The sequence below is a fragment of the Oncorhynchus mykiss genome, chromosome 17, assembly GCF_057628025.1.
Source record: "Oncorhynchus mykiss isolate SJ-2025 chromosome 17, ASM5762802v1, whole genome shotgun sequence".
Classification (NCBI taxonomy): domain Eukaryota; kingdom Metazoa; phylum Chordata; class Actinopteri; order Salmoniformes; family Salmonidae; genus Oncorhynchus; species Oncorhynchus mykiss.
Genome location: NC_143038.1, coordinates 44,334,206 through 44,340,776, shown reverse-complemented (window position 1 = coordinate 44,340,776; position 6,571 = coordinate 44,334,206). Strand labels below are relative to the sequence as shown.

The 6,571-nt window shown below is 42.9% G+C and overlaps 1 protein-coding gene across 1 annotated transcript in view; it reads left to right on the top strand.

Annotated features, from left to right (window-relative positions):
* Positions 1-209: 209 nt before the first annotated feature.
* The window catches only part of LOC110494268 (metabotropic glutamate receptor 2), a 63,084-nt gene continuing 56,722 nt past the window's right edge, over positions 210-6,571 (top strand). The window contains exon 1 of the mRNA XM_021569208.3: positions 210-1,330. The gene's annotated coding sequence lies outside the window, so the exon portion shown is untranslated. The remainder of the gene's footprint in view (positions 1,331-6,571) is intronic.

Sequence of the window (6,571 nt, the reverse complement as noted above, 5' to 3'; positions counted from 1 at the left end):
AGATGGGGTAACACACTGCTTTGACAACTGATGTAATTAATAGTGAAACCCACATGGGGTATATTTAGTGTTTTGAGGACATGAAGATATGGCCTTCCCTATGTTGTTAATTATTAATCCCATTCCAGCGGAAGTGTGGATATGGATGACTAAATCAGTTGATAGACCCTCCATGACTGTGTGATGTTGGTTTTGGCAGTGGTGATCTCGAGTCCACTTCCAGCACGCACAGGTTTAACACCTGGGAGCCACCTCGCGCTCTCACTCGCCTGCGCTGCCATGTCAGAACTTGTGTGTGGACTGGAAATAGAACATATATAGACCTCGCGGCAATGCAGCTAAGCAGTAGCCAAAGAGCTGCTGTTACAGGTTGTGCTTTCCCGATTAAACAAAATCAAGACGATTCCCTGAGCTTCTCCACATTTGCACGCTCAGTGCAACCTAAACAACAGCTCTCAAAAACAGAAAAGTATAATAGAGCATTAGGATAATAGAGAATTTGTCTTCTTATTCTTATCATTGCATTAATATTAATGGACTATTACTTTGAATTTACTTTGAGTCTATTATAAATTATAACAGTTCATCTTAAACATGTGAGAAAGACTATGGCCAATTTCTTAATGCACAGATCAAAATCAATACCTTTATTGTTTGCAGAGTGGTCGTTCACAACATGCAGGCTGGTTAGCCCACAGACACACCTCTTTGGAGTCACTATCATCCACAGGCGTTCGGTCTGTCCTCTTCTGGGTGTCAATATGACAGATCAGTTCACATGATGGCCTGAGGACTTCTGTGTTTTGTAAAACTAGGATATGCATGGGAAATAATGATTTGACACCAAAAAATCTCGGGCACCCGGAAAAACATTTTCTTCTCAACCGTCTTCTCATCTCCAGGCAGGCTAATTGATAACTGCGCTATCTCAATAGTTATCAAATAGATCTGTTGCACAGCCGAGTTTAGAAGGTCGACGCGCTGTTAGTAATCTGAAGTAAGTATTTTGTTAAATTAGTGCCTGAGGTATGTAAAATGTGTACTTTTTAACCCTGGCCACGGGATAAAATCTAAAGGAATCCGCGCGCTAGTCCGAATCTTTTTCAGCACCAAGGACACTTACTCATGCGCGCCGCAGCTCTGAGGCGCGAAAACTTCATTCACTCTCGGTCCTAGTCCTGTCTTCCTTCATCGTGAGTATCCACCAATTGTTTATTCGGCTGAATAACACGAGATTTATCAAAAGCTTCACCAAGGATATGAAGTGCACGACCTAATCTGTGTAACCTATCCGATTTGGAATCGCTTTGAAGTGAGATTCATTTGACAGGTAAGAGCTTTTGTTATTTGTGTACATTTGTTCCCAGCAACAGCAGCGTGCATTCTGCATGCAGGATTACGACCATGTGGATGTATTTGTACGACTATATCAATGCAACAAAGCTTTGTTACAGACATAGAAGAGATAACGATTGATAATGACAATATACAAACTACTGGATTAGTGTATCAGGCTAATCCCATTCTATTCCTACTTCGTTTTGACACACCTCTTATAATGTCTAGAATTATTCGTACATCTTTTGTTTGATTGACAGGTTATATACATTAAGGATTTTTTTTGTGAATGCAATGTCTGTAGAATAGGGTTACTTGGTTGTAATAGTAGACAAATGAGATCATACCACCAACCTAATAATCTTTATCTGTTTAGATCTTTGAGCAAATTTAGTAGAGACACTAATCCATGAGAGAATCCCAAAGGGACTCCTCATCCATGATATATTTGACTGTATTTCCATCATTCAACATCTATGTCTATAATGCTTTTATTTTTATTTCATCTGATATTTAATGATAATTGATGAGACTCAAAATCAAGTTGCATTTCCCATAGATCATACAGTTGGTCAAATTGTGATGTTTCCTAAAAGGGGGAGAAGGGGGAGAAGAAGCCTTATCACAACCGCGATGCATCTTGGTGTCTTTCTTTGAGCAAATTATCTTGTAAAACAATGGCGAGCCCATGGCAGCACTCAGACCCAGACTGCAGAGATGTTGATTAGGGTAAATAATTCAAGATGTGGCTGAAGAGGAATATGCTCTTCTCTTCGCATCTGGAGATCCGAGCAGAAACAGGAACAGGAGGAGGAGACGAGCCACTCTTTGTGCACCCATCTCTTTAGTCCTAATGGAATCCAGCTCACCTGTATCAGTGTGGTGCAGAGTGGGCAGTGGCCCACGGCTAAGTGCGCACACGGGGGAGGGGTGGAATCATGTTAATCCCCCTGGGTGTTTTCAGAGTAGCTGTTTCTCAAAGTATCTCAGAGCATGGCGGAGCAGTGTTTTCGCTGAGCACCCAGCGTGTTAAGATGCTCCTTATCCGCTAAGAACACAAGCGCCCCCAGCACCGGGCCACGGAGGTCGGGTGACTATGAAGTGCTGTATAGATGGACGGGAGCACCTTACACCAGTTCACCTTTCCTGAAGCCACCGCAGCTTGAAGTATGCCACCACCATTCACCAGATGCATTGAGCACGGTCTAATATATGGATCTACTGTATAGAAAATGATTTATAGAATCCAGTCAACTTCAGTGTGAATGTACATGGGTGGATCTGTTTTATCATTTTGTTAGAGCATGAACTGATATACAGTATAGAGGGAAACCATAGAGATCCTATTACATTCTAATTTCTAATTCTATGGGGAAACCAAAGTAGCTAAGACAACTCAAATGCCTGATAAGATATCTCAGTGTCACCCAGGTCTCTTATTCATCATTTGGGTTTTATTAGCTAGCCGTCATCTGTGATTAAAAAGCTGGATGATGAATGGCTGTGGTCCTATCAAACAGGACAGCTTAATTACTTACACCTCCTTTTGGCCTCTTAGGCTACCGATCTCATTTTAATTCACACACACACACACACACACACACACACACGCACACACACACACACACACACACACACACACACACACACACACACACACACACACACACACACACACACACACACACACACACACACACACACACACACACACACACACACACACACACACAGTGCTTCTATACCTACATGTATACTCTGCATCCAGCTCCCATACTATCTGGTTTATGACATCGCTCATTGACTGCAATATAAACTTGAATCCATGTTTGATGTATGAGCTTGACAAAATAGTCTGGAACTCTTTAAACAACTAAATCATTAGTTGATTAAAAATCACTTGCCGATCAGATAAATGCCTGAACATCTTCTAGGACATTGTTTCACGTGTGAGTTATGCTTCCAGGCATTTTTGTGTTTCCATAATAATGCAACTAGAGCAGTATGCAGCAGATGTTGTGTGTGTCCCTGGACTGGTATACCTGTAGAGCTAATAGAGAGGCCTGGGGACAGTCAAGGATCCCTGAGGTTGCTATGTAGGACCAGGGACAATGTGTGTTCAGCCATGCATCTGTCTCACTGAAGGTTATTTGGTTTATGTTGTGAGAATCTGTGTTCCCTGCAGCACATATAACATTTGTATTGGGGATGTATGTGTTTTTGTGTGTACAGTTTGTGTCTATCTGTATTGGGGATGTATGTATTTGTGCACGTGAGTAAAATGTGTGTTTGAGAGATAACAAGACAGAATGAAAGCATGTCCCAGGTTTCAGTTTAGGATCAGGGGGGTCCACACTTGTTTCTTTCTTGTCATTGACGGTGTGTGTGATGAATAATGGAAAGACCCACAGAAAACCTAACGCAGCCCCTAAAACATAAACACCATGCCTCCATCACCCTGTCTGGGCCAATCACAGTTCTGCCTGTAATGAGCTCACTGACACAGAGAACACAGAGAGGTGAGGAATCTTAAATGAGGTAGTACACAGTGAGGTGGAATCAGGCCCCTGGGAAGGGGAGAAACTATGGAACTGTACCAGGGGATTCCCTCTCTCACACAGGTGCAGAGAATGCCAGGGATGGAGTTACTGTAAGGGAGGAGCTGAGAAGCAGAGAAAGCTAGTAATGACAGACACACATGACCAAATCCAAACATATTCTTTGTTCAATAGCTGAAAAGTCTGGACTTCTTGGTCTACTGTCAGCTCAATGATGAGGAGATGAACCATGGTGGTGTGAGATTGAGTAAGTGCGTGATTTGGTAGACATCTTCTTAATTGCTGTATGTGTCCACTCTGTTATTCAGCACCGGCCTTAGATTTCCTGGGCTGCTATCGTTTAAACTTCAATTACCGCTTTTCCCCTTAATTTGTTTGGTATCAGTGACCTTATTTGGAAAGTTCAGTGCTCTTCATTTACGGAGATGGGTTTGTCTTTTTGCCTCAGCAACCTCAGTGGTTATCATTGATCCAGTCAATCTCCCAGGCATGGATTCATGGAACTTGATTTAACTGGTTATTCCTCTGCAGTTGAAGTGTTACTTCATGATAAAAATGAATGAAAACGCTCCTGAAGAAACTTTATTTGTTAAACAACTTTTTAGCACTGAAGTTGATCGCCTTCCTGGGCAAGTTGAAGTCCACAATCTGTCAAAGAGAGAGAGGAAGTGGTTTTCAATCTATAACAGGTATGATCAAACCTGTAGCGAGTTCTGAATGGGTTATAAGATTATAATTAAAGATTAAGATCACTTTATTGGTCAATTGTACACAAAGGTCCAACCGAAATGTGACTTCTGCTTTTAACCCAACCCCTCCAAAAGACACAAATACACACATACAGCTATTGGAGAGGTGCGGGGGGCAATGGCATCTAGGATTTGATACCACCAACCCCCCGGTTGCCAGCTCACATCCTGTCAGACCCCCCCCCCCCCACACCCCGATATCTATCTACCCTATACTGCCACTAAATGAGTTGATAGAGAGAGACAGAGAGAGATGTTAGACACAGAGTTAGGCAGAGATATCTGAGGGGGAGCCCCAAATGAAAGACATATTTGTCAGGCTGCCACTGACTGCAAAGGTAGTTCTCTCATTGCACTACCATGGCCAGATTAGGGGGATGGAAATTGTGATTTCACCACTCATTGTCTTCAGATTAATTACTGTCTGGCTAGACTTGGCACAGCGTGGCATCACATTTGGAACGGTGTGAAGTGGACTTGCCAGTGTTAGCGTGTGTCATGACAATAAATTATTTCTTGACGTGAAGCATGTTTCTTCTGTGATAACTGGGTTATATTTTTCATACATACTTATAAATCCATTACTCAAATCTAGTTGTATGGGAATTGGGAATTAAAGATTGCTGCTTTAAAAAGGGGGTTGCCACAGGTGGTGCTCTGATTGCAGGGCAGGAGGTTGATGGATTGTTTGGGTTGGGTGATGTGAGAGCTCAGAGCACTCAATGACCCCTCCCTTTCCCATTAGCAGACCATTCCCAAGTCTTCCTCCACCCAGGCCCACTCTCATTGTTAGCTGGAAATTTGATTTTGGGGGAAGCCTGGCTCCCATCACCCTCCTCTCTCCTCTCCTGTTGGTGTTGTGCTCCCAGGCAATTATTCCACAGGGAATCTCCTCCCTGGTCTTCCCTGGGCTCCAGCCTGCATATAGATGCCCACTCCCCAGCCTACCTGCCTTCCTATTATCATGTTAATACTGCAGCTCTCCACTCCTGCCTGAGGAGGTGATTGAAAAAACGGAGACAAAATAACACCTTGTGAAGCTCTTCCCCCTCTTTCCTCTTCTCCGCCCTCCCTCCTTCTTCTCCGCCCTCCCTCCTTCTTCTCCGCCCTCCCTCCTTCTCCTCCCCCCTCTTCCATCCTTGCCTGCTTTCCAAAACCTTCCCATTCCTTCACACCACCTGGCTTGTAGAGTGTAAGAGTCTGGCAGTCTCCACACACTTGAATTAAAAAGGCCATCTGGTGAAGCGGAAAGCAGAAACTAGAGGGAAGAGAAGGGAGATGGCTGCATGGGAGGAGAGAGGATGAAATGAGGCTGGGTGCTCTTTGAAGTTAATACAAATCAAATTGTATTTGTCACATGTGCTGAATACAACAGGTGTAGACCTTACTGTGAAATGCTTACTTACAAGCTCTTAACCAACAATGCAGTTTTAATAAATTAGAGTTAAAAAAATAGATTTACTAAATAAAATAAAGTAAAATTAAGTAACACAATAAAATAGCAATAACAAGACTATATACAGGGCTTACTGGTAACGAGTCAATTTACGGGGGTACAGGTTAGTCGAGGTAATTGAGGTAATATGTACATAGAAGTAGGGGTAAAGTGACTATGCATAGATAATAAATAGCGAGTAGCAGCAGTGTACAAAAACAATTTTGGACGGGGAAATCATTGTAAGCCTGTTGACCGTAAAGAAGACATGGCATTATACGCATTATCTTTAGCTGTCAGACAGTGGTTGTGTGGAGAGGTTTCTGTACAGTTTCACTGTGTTTATCTGACTCTCCGGGGCTAAGCCAAACGCCTGACATTCCCACTCTCATTTGGTATTGGAGAAAAAAAGACCTGTCAGCCCACAAAACACTGCAGCAGAGAGGTGCTGTAAAATAAAATGCAACGTGTCACTTCTAGCATACATACAT